This window comes from Giraffa tippelskirchi, chromosome 6, assembly GCF_054371585.1.
Source record: "Giraffa tippelskirchi isolate mGirTip1 chromosome 6, T2T-mGirTip1v1.2.pri, whole genome shotgun sequence".
In the NCBI taxonomy this organism is placed as follows: domain Eukaryota; kingdom Metazoa; phylum Chordata; class Mammalia; order Artiodactyla; family Giraffidae; genus Giraffa; species Giraffa tippelskirchi.
Window position 1 is genome coordinate 121,081,650 of NC_137280.1, and position 12,596 is coordinate 121,094,245.

Consider the following 12,596-nt stretch of genomic DNA (forward strand, 5'->3'; position numbering starts at 1 on the left):
GGCTTTTCCAGGCAAGAGTACTGGAATGGGTTGCCACTTCCTTCTCCAGGAGATCTTGCCCACCCAGGGATTGAACCCGAGTCTCCAGCATTGTAGACAGACGCTTTACCATCTGAGCCACCAGGGAAGTCGCTTATTTAGTATGGATCTGTGAAAATCCTGAGGTGTTTGCTTAGCTGCTCTAACTTGCTGAGACTAAGCCTCCAAACTTTATTTTTCCTTATAGATCTCATCAGGTCCTGGTGTTAGGCTTTGTCAAGATAGGTTCAGAATATACTTTATTTTAGGATACAGTCTTTACTGACTAGGCTCAGTTTTTCTTGTGTCTCGGCTGAATATCTGGGATGCTAATGAATTTTGTTGTCTTAGGCTAGATTTGACCAATGTTCTCTAGCATGCTTGACTGCTAGTATCTTTTTTTCTGATTTTGACTCTGTAACAACCAGTAAGCCTCATTTTGTCTACCTTATATAATCACAGAGTATCTTCAGATGAAGCCTGTGGAAGACTCTCAAAGAGGCTTCCTAAGGACCCTTCTGCACCATTCCCATGTATGTGGACTCTGCTCTTCAGATTTCAGTAGCTGTGTAGCCCAAACTGATCTTTCTCATCAGCTCAGTGAGATTGCCATGCTCTGCTTGTGCAGTGGTCAGGACATCGTTCCTAAGCAGATGGCTAGGGCTGTCAGGTAACTCATCTCATAAGTTCTCCTTCCCTTATGGATCACAGAATTTTGCTACTTGTCAGTCAGTGTCTGTAAACCGTTGCCTCATAGATTTTGTCCAGTTTTATAGTTGTTTTCAGTGGGGAGGGGGTCCACTGAAATTCAGGGCCAATAACTTCATCACAGCAAGAGAAAGAAATTGCAGCATGACTATGTGTTTTGATTCTAAAGGTTTCACTCCATCTTTATCAGGAGTAGTATTTTATCAATGTAGATAATATGTACCTACCCTGCAGGTATTTGTCTGGTCATTCCAGTTGGCCGCATATAGTATCCTGAACCAAGATGTTAATGCCAGGACTAAAATATTTTGGAAAAGGAAACTCTGTGGGGATTAACAGCCACCCTTCCACAATCTTCCATTTGATGGATTCTCAGCTGCCTGAAAATCCCATAGACAGAGGAGCCTGGTAGGCTGCAGTCCATGGGGTCGCTAAGAGTCGGACACGACTGAGCGACTTCACCTTCCCTTTTCACTTTCATGCGTTGGAGAAGGAAATGGCAACCCACTCCAGTGTTCTTGCCTGGAGAATCCCAGGGACGGCAGAGCCTGGTGGGCTGCCGTCTATGGGGTCGCACAGAGTCGGACACGACTGAAGCGACTTAGCAGCAGCAGCAGCAGCAGCAGCAGCTGCTGTCTGAGTAAGCTATGGCTGTGGGGTTGGCCCAAAACTACCAAGGCCCAATTCTTCCTGATTGTTTGCAGTCACTGCTTCCAAATTAGGTTGCTGTCAAAACAAGAGAGTTTTGAAATGACCAGGAAGAATGTTGCCCTTCTCCAGGAAGATGGATCAGGAAGTGAGCAAGTAGTACTCATACTTTTAATTCAGGTTTTATGGAGCTATAAGATTCAGTAAAACGCTCCAGCTTAATGTATTGAGAAGAGTTCAGCACAGTATTTCTCCAAAGAATTCCATCTTTTTTCTGCCAGTGGGTACAAAAGGGAGGGGGGGAAACTCCTGTGGTTAAAATAGACACTGCTGGGCTCCAAATTGAAGCAAATTAAGAACACGATAACATCTTTTAGGTAGTGTAAGCTCTTCGCATTCACCTTCAGCAATAGGTAATGACATTTTTCCACAGCAGAAGGATGTTACTTTTGTATTTTCCTACAACTTATTATTTATCCTAAAGGCTGAAGGATTTTTAGAGGAAATTTAGCTGATTTCCAGAACTCCAGTAGATTGTATTTGTTCCCTACAAATACCATTTTTGGTGAGTTCAACCAGTCCCTACTCCTTGTTGTGTGTCTGGGGGAGGAGGAGGAGGGGGTAGGTTGCATCCTGGTGCTACGCTGACTTTGAAAGCAATTCCAGAGGTTCCGAAAACCCTTTCCCAACATGTCTAGAATAGACTAGTTGTTAGATATAATGTGATAATGATACACTTCACATACCCAGAACAAGGGACAGACACATCTTTTATACTTAATACTGTGATAAGATTCAGTGAGAAAGTCCTGGTGTGCACACTCCCCTGGTCCAAAGATTGATATTGATTTCAGACTGAAGAAATTTCATAGAGGATGCCATTCAGAGAATTAGTCAAATGCCTCATGAATCTACTGTTTCAGACACTGAATCATACTGTGACCCATATTATTTAAGGGGTCAGGAGAGGTGGTGTAAGGAGGGGGTAATGTGCACTGGCCTCTGAAGTAAGACAGAGTGTGTTCAGTTTCTAGTTCTGGTGCCTATCAGCTGTGTGACATCAGATATGGAAATTAACTTTTCTGAGCATTCATTTCTTCTCCTGTAAACTGGGTATGCTATTTGGTAGTTGAAAACATTAAAGAAATAATGCAGGTGTGACTCTTATTATAATGCTAACAAAAGGTTACAAGAGGACTTGACAAAACTTTGTTATCACTGTTCTTGGTTCTTTATATGTATTATTTTGATTGGTCTTCATGCCATCCTCTCAGAGACTTTCCTCATTTTCACAGATGAGGAAACCCAAAATTCAGATTTTAAATGACTTGCCCCAGGCCTGGAGCTAATAAGTTACCAGCAAAAAGTGAATTGACACTAGTTGGTGCCACGTCTCTCAAATGCTAGAGGTGGCACTCCATAGAGTCTGTCACCCTCGATCGGACTCTGGAACAGGAAGGATGGAGAGGATGATTGGAGGTGTTTCATGAATATGCCTGCTGGATTTGTAGCTAGCCTGGTATTTAGCACATATTTAAACAAACAAATAAGCAGACATCAAATAAGTAAATATATGACATTTCTTAAGCACTTGCCATGTGCTAACTGGAGAAAGAAATGGTAACCCACTCCAGTGTTCTTGCCTGGAAAATCCCATAGACAGAGGAGCCTGGTGGGCTCCAGTTTATGGGGTTGCAAAGAGTCGGAGAGGACTGAGCAACTGAGCACATATGCTAGCAGATTCCCTAAGTTTTATCCCATATTATCTCATCTAATTGTCATAGTAACCTTGTAAGTCTACCAATATAATCCCCATCAGGAATGTGAAAACTGGCAGTTAATTGTTCATTTGCTCAAGGTCACAGGGCTTGTTAGAAGCACAGCCAGGCCTGTCCAACCTCAGAGTACTATCTACTTGCTGACTATGTAACATATTACCCTTTAGATATGGGGACACTTTTCCCAGTTGCAAAGCCCAGAGCAATGTTGAGAGCTCCACAGATGTTCATCCTTGGCAGTCATTTTCATCCTTACCCCGTTCCTCTGTTCCTTGAATTTCCATGATGATTTCTAGTGCTGAGTAACTTGACACTTCATTTGGGTATTCTGCAATGAAATTGACCACCAATAAAACCGAATAGCCCACAGTGGACTCTTTTTATTATTACCTATTAGGCATTTCTTGTGAACCTATTAGAGTAATATTTTGATTGAATGAAAATGATTGCTAAAATATCTGGCAGCACAAATTTTCCCTAATTTAGTATCAGGCTTAGGAATCAGTTTTTTGAATTTAAAAAAAGCACAGCTTTTTTTTTTCCTATAGGAAAATAAAAAGTTCTATACATCTACTTTCTGAATTAAGGACAAGGTACTATTCCATGAAAAACACAAAAATAATTATACTCCAGGCTCATGACTAACAAATGGCAGTAGGGGGAGGCTGAAGTACAGTTGTCCCTTTGCATCTGCAAAGGGTTGGTTCTAGGACCTCCTGAGGATGCCTAAATCTGTGGATGCTCAAGTCTCTTATTAAAGTAACATAGTATTTGCATGTAACTTAAGCACATTCTCCCATTTACTTCAAATCAATCTAGATTACTTCAAATATCTAATACAATGTAAATACTATTTAAATAGTTGTAAACACAATGTAAATACTATGTAAATAGTTATCAGAGCATGACAAATTCAGATTTTGATTTTTTGAGCTTCCTAGAATATGTTTTAAAAATATTTTGGGATCTGCAGTTGGTTGAACTGGTTATGGTGGGCCAACTCTATTTCAACATTCTGAAAACAAAGAACAAAATTATTTTAAATATAATCTATATATTATTCTTTCTTAAAAAAACACTAGATTGACTTTTTAGATTGAAAATTGCCAGGATAATTTACAAAATGTGCTCTACTTCCTGTCAGAAATTGGGAAGGTGCAACAGGATAACAGGGGTTTCCCAGGTGGCACTAGTGTTAAAGAATGCACTTGCCAATGCAGGAAATGGGGGTGATGCGGGTTTGACCCCTAGGTTGGGGAGTTCCCCTGGAGGAGGGCATGGCAGCCCACTCCAGTATTCTTGCCTGGAAAATCCAATGCACAGAGGAACCTGGTGGGCTACAGTCCATAGGGTCCCAAGGAGTCAGACATGAATGAAGTGATTTAACACAGCACAACAGGATAACAAGTGAACACAGAGTTGGGAGACTTGGGTACTGATTCCAGAGGGGCCACCTCGTGCTGTGTAATAGAGGAAGCCACATGTCTTCTCAGCATCTGGTAATGAGAGAACTCCAGGCACTGCATTATTTCATTTAATACTCACAAGAATTTTATGAGGTTATGTTGGCCCTAAATGACAGCATAAGAAATTGAGGCTTATAGAGTTCAAGTGCTTTGTTCACAGTTGAGTTGTATTTTGGCATTCAAACAACATAAAGAAAATTTGCTCTGGGTATTTATTCTAGGTGCCCAATGCAAATGTATGTAGGTGCAGAGGTCTAGCCTTGTCCTCAACACACATGGAAGCACCGATCTATGAGAATTCACTCAATTCTGGTCTTTTCTACAGTCCTAAAGTCTCTAACAGAAATTGCATGGAGGAGTGTTTCCAATGAAGTTGCTCCAAGGAGCTGCTTATGTGAGATGACTATAAATACTGTTTGGCATTGTTTAAATTGAATTGAGAATGTGCCGAATTAGGGACTGACTAAAATGTTAAACCACTTTCACTTGAATCATATTCAAGGACAGAGCTGAAATAAAAAGTGTGAAGCCAGCTGCAAAGGAGTAAGACATAAGGTCAGCTGCATCAGTGATGGCAGCTTGCCCTGGACTTTACTCTGCTTGGCAGCAGTCCTGTCCCAGTGGGCAGCTGTAGGGAGGGCAGGTGAGAAACTGAATGGGCAGCCTCAGGAGAACAAAAGAGCCTGCAGAGTCAGGACTGTCATATGAGAATCATCCCTCCAACCAGAATGAATCCTTCCCTAGCCAGGTCCCTTCTCCAGGGGATCTTCCCAACCTAGGGATCAAACCCCAGATCTCCTGCATTGCAGGTGGATTCGTTAACCAGCTGAACCACCAGGGAAGCCCCTAGCCAGGTCGTCTTTTAGCAATTAATTACTTTAGTGAACAGTGTTGATAATGTGCATGTTTTGTCATTTCTGAACTCTTGGCAAGCCAAGACACAGCCACTCACTTTTGATGGATTCAATCTGCAATCTCTATGGAGACTCAGCTCAAGAAGAAAGATGTAAGACTGTTGATGTTTCCATGCCAGATGTAGTTTTGTCTTGATTAGTTCATTTACTCATTGATTCAGCAAACACTTTCTGAACACTCACTATGTGGATAGTTCTAATGCTTGGTATACATTGGTAAGCAAGTCAGACAAAGATCCCCGCTCTCATAGAAATCCAGTTCCAGCGATTTACATTAAGTGGAAAGAGCACTAGCTTCGGAGTCAGCCAGCTCTAGTTTCTGCAGTCAGTTCCACCCATATCTTAGCTGTGGGACCTAACCTCTTGAGCCTTGTTTTCCTCATGGGGAAAATGTGGACCATAAAAACCATAATTCCAGCTCCTAGAAAGAATGTGAGATTTGGAACAAATGATACAAGAAGCCATGCTTGGCACTGACAAGGTTTTCAGTGTAGCTACTTCCTTCTACTTTTCCTGGACAGTGGCATGCTTCTTTCCCTGCCCTCTGCTGTGCACCAGCCAGCTCCATATCCTAGACTTTGTTCTGTGCCCATTGTGCAAAATTCATTTATCCCTTCTTCAAAGTTGTATTTTCAACTAAAACTGACTATAAAGTAGCAAAAAGAAGGGTGAGTGCTATGATCTAAATATTTGTGTCCCCCCAAATTAATGAGTTGAAGTCCTAACTCCTAGTGTGAGAGTGTTAGATGGTTGGGCTTTGAAAGGTAAATAGAATTGGTTGAGGTCATGAGGATGGAGCCCTCATGGTGGGATTTATACTCTTATAGCAAGAGGAGTTTGAGCAAACTTTGGGAGATAGTGAAGGACAGGGAAGCCTGGTGTACTGTAGTCCAAGGGGTCTCAAAGAGTCAGACACAACTTAACGACTGAGCAACAACAACAGTAAGAAGAAGAGGCACCAAAACTTTCTCTTTCATTGCAGTGAGCAAAAGCTGTGAGCACACAGGGAGAAAGTGGCTGTCTACAAGTTAGGAAGAGTGCCTCCACCAGTGGAAACTGCCAGCTCCTTAACCTTGGACTTATAAGCCTCTAAATGTGAGAAAGAAGTGTTTGTTATTTAAGCCACGCAATCTATGGGCATTTTGTTACAGTGAGTGTTAGTCATTCAGTCATGTCTAATTCTTCGTGATCCCATGGACTATAGTCCACCAGGCTCCTCTGTCAATGGGATTTCCCAGGCCAGAATATTGGAATAGGTTACCATTCCCTTCTCCAGGGGATCTTCCTGACCCAGGGATCAAACCTATGTCTCCCGCAGGCAGATTCTTCACTGTCTAAGCCACCAGAGTAGCCCCAAGCTAAGACAGTGAGCTTGATGCCATCTGATAAGAAAGCAAGGCCATTGGTGCTGATCCACCTATTTCATTGGTCTGAGCACAGTGATCCTCCCACATAGTCACCAGGCATCTTAACAGTGGTTTTCACAGCCACATCTCCCCACTAGAGGTATCACTGCCCTGTAGGTGAGGACTTCAGATCCTGGCTGACCACAGTGGATGCTCTGAGAACATGCCACACAAAGTAGAGTCTGCCCTTCCTCAGCTCTCTGAATTACAGTCAGACCTCCTTTTGTTTTGATTAAATTTTGGCTTATTACTATGTTTCTCAATGGCACCAAAATTGTTACTTGACTTCAGAAGTGCCATTTCTTAATAAAAATTGAAACATCTGTCCATGTGTACCTTTTAAACTCTTAGTCTTTCTTTGAATTTTTTTCTTAACTAAACAAATAAATAATACTAAAGAACTGATTAATAACCTCTGATATAGCTTAATAAGTGGAGGTATTAATTTCAGGAATCATGGTGTAATTTTGAGGTGAGAGGGAGAGAGAGGCGGATTTTAAATTGTATTATACTTCTAATAATATTTTATTGCTACAAATATATATAATACATATTCATGATATTTATAGAAAGTAGAGAATAAACAAAAATGAGGAAATATTCTAGGACCTGTGATAAATGCTATAGTCATCTTTGATAAATCATATAATTGTTAAAAGTTGGTAATCTACTTTTATCAACCTGTTGCATCTTTTTTGTCATTAGATACTTTAATATAATACCATTTTAATAACCTTGCTATCACCCTATTACACAGATAGACCACTATTCCCACCCCTACTCCAATTTTTACATTTATCCCTCATACATTTTTGGACATCACTAACAGCATCACAATGAGACTCTGCATAGCTGAATCTTTGATCTCATTCATGTTTATTTCTTTAGACTAGCTTTCTAAAGACTAAATGTGGGTCCAAACTTACAGTCAAACTCCCATTGATTTATGTATATATTTAGCAAATATTTCTAAGCACATGTAATTTTCAGGCAGTAATGGACACTAGAGAAAAATCATGTGAACGAGGCAGTTTCTATCCTCACAAAGTTTATAATGTCATGAATTTGTACATTTTATCCTCCCACAAGCAGACTTTGAGAGTGCCTTTTATCTAACACAAATCTGCTCCTTCCAAAATGCCTTTAAAAATCTGTCATATACATTTGTTGAATTGCAAAACAAAATTATTCCCGGTGTTCCAACATTGTGCTGTATGGAAATGCGGTACCAAACTGTATCAGTCTGTTGGAATGACTGATCACAAAATGGTGTCCTTTTACCACAGTTCTTGGAAGTGAGCATGAACTCTTTAAAATCAATAAACCAGTAAATTTATGCCTTGACTTGACATATGTTTTATGCTCAAAGCCTCATGTGTCCCTCATTTTAGCACCTCTTGTATTTGGGTGTCTGAAGCAGCCCAGACGTGGGTGTTCTGTTTGAATGTCATGGCATTTATGTCCAAACAAATTAGTGTCCGAAATGGCTCAAATGGCTTCCTTCTCCACTTAGGGAAGGGGACTGGACAAGATGGCTTTGAAATGCCATCTAACCCTATTTTTTTCCTCCTCTTTTGTCATTTTAGAAAGGGAAAAGGGTCTTCAAAAAGAACAAAATCTGTTAGAACTCAGATGAAATTTATTCTAAATCATTAACAAAGAAAGACATCTATCTTCCCTCAACACAAAGAGATCCCAAAATGTCACACCCAAATCTGCAACATGGAAAATCTGAACCATTGAAAATCATGCATTAACTATGGTTATAAGATAGTCATCTCATCTCGACAGCTAAAAATACACAAGGACAGTCAGAAATATTGCCATTTTTTTTTATATCCAGTGAAATAGCTTCATTTTCATTCCACAAAGAAAAAGGCTTTTTGAACACTGTGCAATATTAAATTTGCTGTTAACTCCCATTATACCACATCCTATCTTAAGGTCAATACTCTCAATCCTCCCCTGGCCAGGGTATCTTCTTTGTGTGAACTCCCAGGATCTGCCCACATTCCTCATTCTCAGTGAACTCCAGCCCATCTCCCCAAGATTCAGGTTCTGTATTCTCCCCTTCTTTCTTAGCTCCTAAGCACCCACTTAATGCTCACCTAGGTTATTTATTGTCTGGCTGAGCCAAGGGTACCTGATTGCGTTAACAGTAGCCTCCTGAATAGGTGACTTTTGCAGTGAGCAAACAGAGACCAATGTGTTTTCCTGACACTTTCAAGCAAGGCTTCTGGTGAAAGAAACTGACATTGGAAAGAAGAGGTGTGAAATAAGTAACCTCAACATCAGAAGTGAGGGTAGTAAGGGAGGGAGATGTGAGACACCAAAGGATTGTTTAATTTGGCAAAACAACACAAGCCTTTGTAGCAATTACTGTTTTCAGCTTAGGAACTTCATATTTCAGGGAACTATAAACGTCTAGTTCCCTAAAATGCCTACATCATTTTTCCTTCATGTGGAGCCAGTCGCTTTCAAAATACTCAGGAGACTGTTTTCTTGTAAGTTTGCCTAACTCCAGATCAGTTGGTGACATACATGAGTGAGATTAGAGGTCCTAGGGGCCTTGCTGTGATGCAGAGTCGTAGGACCTACTTCCTATTCATCTTTATCCAGGAGGTCTGGGCCGGGGCCAGGTAACCCCAATGCAGGTACAACTTAGGATAAAATGCCTGGTGCATGGCTTTGGGTTATGGAGCAAGATGGACTCAGAGTTAGTGAAATGCAAGGGTTTGAAAATCAGGCCAAGGTTTTAATCCACGTTATCTTTAAGTTGTGTGATGAGGTGTTGAGGCAAAAGGAGGGAAATAAATCTTCTCTAGTATTCCGTGACCAACTGGGAGACCATACCATCGTGGAGGAAGGGACAGGTTTGTGCTGAGCTAATCAAGTATCTCAGACAATTAAAAGCATGTTTCAGGCAGATTAGATAGGACAGGAGCAAGTGAGTGGAAATGAGTTATAGATGTTGAAAGCTTCTGGTGCTTAGCATGAGTGCTTGCTTAACTCAAATTCTTATTATTAAAGGGCCTGAGGGCCAAGGGATAACATGTGAGTTAAAAAGTAAAGAAATTCCTTCATTTTGGAGCCCTCTCACCTTTCTGATCATTTTAAGGGAGTGCCATCACCTATAGGCTAGAGGCCAGACCACCCGATCTGGCACATGGAAGCCTTAAATATCAGGCTCATATACCCACCCAGCCTCCTACCTACCGCAGCTCAACAGTGCTCTTCCCACACACTCAGTACTCTATTCCCACTGACTGTTGGAAGTCCCCTAAACATACTCTCCTGGAGAGTGAACCTTGCCCTCTAGTACCCCCTCAGCCACTCAGACTCTGCTCCCACCTGAGCCCTGCATCATAGCAGCCATCATCATTTTTCAAACCTTCATTCTGGAGCTGTCTCCTCTTTGGACTATTTCCTGACCCTCTAAGATACCCTGATGAAGTGTCTGAGTTTTCCTTAATGGTCCACGGCAACCTGAGCTCTCTGTGTTTTCCAGGACACATTACTGTATTAATGTGTTCATTTGTCTGTTTCCCCTTACTAGACAGACAGCCCCTCCTGGGCAGAGAGCAACCACGTGGTGGTGGCATCACAGGGCTTGCACTTGGGGGCAGATATTGAATAAATATTTTTATGTGAAATACCAAGACCACCAAGCTGTTTGGGGTAAGCTGAAAAACAGGTGGTCCTACAGCTACCATTTTAACCTTGGTTCCTTATCGAGTACTTTTCTCTGAGTGAGGAAGGACTGTGTTGAGGAAGTCTCTCTACTTCACCAGAGCAGTTGGTGGCTTTCCCAGTTTCAGGACACCTTGTTGGGGTGTTTCTGAGCTGGCCTCTCATCTCTGTGTCCCCTGTCTTCTTACCAGCTTCCGTGTGCTCTCAGGGGCTGTGGCTTGAGAGCTACAGATGAATCACATCAAACTCCATGTGAATGCCTTTAGCCTTCATTTTTCAAGACTCTCATTCTTGGCCTGAAGTTATTCATATTAACAGTCCTACATCTGAAATTCTATGTGTGTGTGTGTGTGTGTGTGTGTGTGTGTGTGTGTGTGTGTGTGTGTGTGTGTGTGTGTGTGTGTGTGTGTGTGTGTGTGTGTGTGTGTGTGTGTGTGTGTGTGTGTGTGTGTGTGTGTGTGTGTCAGATGGTTAGCAATCTGCCTGAAAGGCAGGAGACCTGGGTTTGATCCTTGGGTTGAAAAAATCCCCTGGAGAAGGGAATGGCATGATTACCTCCTCCAGTATTCTTGCCTGGAGAATTCCACGGACAGAGGAGCCTGGTGGGCTACAGTCCATGGGGTCACAAAGAGTTGGACATGACTGGGCAACTAATACTTTCACACCAATCTATTGAAGATTTGGATACATATTTTTTTTTCCCAGTGAACAAAGTGGGACAATTTAATTACCCCAGATTGAATTCTGTTCCATTTCATAAATTAGTTTTTTCAAACCTACTCAGAAAAGAGAGGGTCGGCTTTGGCCTCACTGCCACAGACCCCTCCCTGATAGCAACTTCTAACTTGGTCTGACTATTTTGGGGGAGAATGGGAAAAGATAGTGGTATCACAAATCCTTAACTGCCCAGATCCAACTGCCTACAACAGCTTTACCTCTACAAAGCACTGGTGCTAATGCTAATTTAAGGAAGGATAAAGACAAACCTAAATCTTCATACTATTTTATGAAGATAGATTTTATACATTAATTTGTATTCATTGATTGATTAATTCATTTACATATTGACTGAGGCTCTCTCTGTGTCAAGATTATGCTGGATCTTGGCACAGGGAGGTGACTATCTCCAGTCTCATGGGGAGACATAAGTAAATATCTACAGTTATTGGGCTGACAGGGTTCTGAGCTCAGAGGAAAGTGTGGCACTGGGTACCCCAGGGAGAAAGCAGGGAACAAGGAACTCTGTGGGGAGGTGAGGAAGGCCTCTTGATGGTAGACATGTACCTGGCTAGAGAAGATGCTGGAGGGTGGGGAGGAGGCCAGCCAGGAGGGGAAAGCAGCTGCTGAAACTCTCAGAGAACATGTCTTATTTGGAGACCACAAACTTGTCAGTCTGGCCAGAGCGTAGGATGCAGATGTGAAAGTAGAGACAAGAGACTCTAAAATGGGAGAACCATTCTACATTGTAAGAGTCTCGGCTGCCAGATGAACAAAGGTCCTCAAGAGATGAATTTGTTTTAGAATTTTAATTCCATTGCGGCTTATCTCAATATCAGCATACAAGAATATATCTATATAACAGATAAAAATAAAACATTAAAACAGCTGGGTAATAAAAATCATGAGACCACTATTACACTGTCATGTATTTAAAATCATCCCATATCAACTTGGCTGATTTGATCATTATTTTTTCCCTTCACTAATATGCTCCTGCCACCTGCCTTAGGGCAAGGGCACCTCAATAGCACCCCCAAAACTATGGCTTCCCCAGACTTCCCCTCAAACACGGTTAAGCAGACAAACACGCTTCTAATTGCCGGAGACACCTTTGTTCTCTCCACAAAGATGAGCTGCTCCCAGCCCTTTGTGCTGTCATCTCACTCTGTTAGATACTTTCTGTTGGGTGTGGATTTTGCCATGATGGGTTTCTTTAACAGGCCTTGCTGCTGCTTTTTATCTGAAAGA

The 12,596-nt window shown here is 41.7% G+C and overlaps 1 protein-coding gene across 16 annotated transcripts in view; it reads left to right on the forward strand.

Annotated features, from left to right (window-relative positions):
• Positions 1–12,596, forward strand: part of LOC145510158 (uncharacterized) — a 735,177-nt gene that overhangs the window by 227,091 nt on the left and 495,490 nt on the right. Inside the window, exon 3 of one of the 16 annotated variants that reach the window (XR_014056838.1) lies at positions 481–688. The exons of the other annotated variants lie outside the window; for them this stretch is intronic. The gene's annotated coding sequence lies outside the window, so the exon portion shown is untranslated. The remainder of the gene's footprint in view (positions 1–480; positions 689–12,596) is intronic. 16 annotated transcript variants of the gene reach the window in all.